The sequence below is a fragment of the Gouania willdenowi genome, chromosome 20 (genome assembly GCF_900634775.1).
Source record: "Gouania willdenowi chromosome 20, fGouWil2.1, whole genome shotgun sequence".
NCBI classification, from domain to species: domain Eukaryota; kingdom Metazoa; phylum Chordata; class Actinopteri; order Blenniiformes; family Gobiesocidae; genus Gouania; species Gouania willdenowi.
The window spans coordinates 16,754,315-16,754,985 of NC_041063.1; positions in this window are offsets into that span (position 1 = coordinate 16,754,315).

Genomic DNA, 671 nt, shown 5'->3' on the forward strand with positions numbered 1-671 from the left:
GTAATATATTACAAAAACATAGTTACTCCCAACACTGACAACAACAACAACAATAATAATAATAATAATAATAATAATAATAATAATAATAATAATAATAATAATAATAATACATTTTATTTGTAATGCACTTTGCATTTGACACCATGTTTTGATGAACATAATTCACAACTAGCAATTTGCTTTGGCTTACAGGTGCTTAAAAAGGTGCAATAGCAAACATTAGAATACATTAAATAAAATAATATAAAATTAAAATAAGGCATGTAATGATACGTTCTTGATAATAATATATATACTAAATAAATATATAATGATAATATATACAATAAACATGTCAACAGAATTAAAACAATAATACACACATGTATTAAAAAGACAGGACTATAAACAAGCATTAGCTGTTAAAAACACAACACAACAGTACACAGCTGTGCTGATGGTGCTGCAGGGCTTCAATGGACGAGGTTCATACAATTTATGTGGGGACCGGCGCATACCAAATCAGTTTGAGTAAAGGAGGGGGAGGGGGCGCACTTCTTCTACTCGGTAATATCAAATCAAAAGATGTAAACTTTCTTTTAAATACTAATATTATGCATCAAAATCCACACTATGTGTCCCTTTTACGCACTGGCACAGGCAAGCTGCCCTGTGTGTGGAAGAGAGAG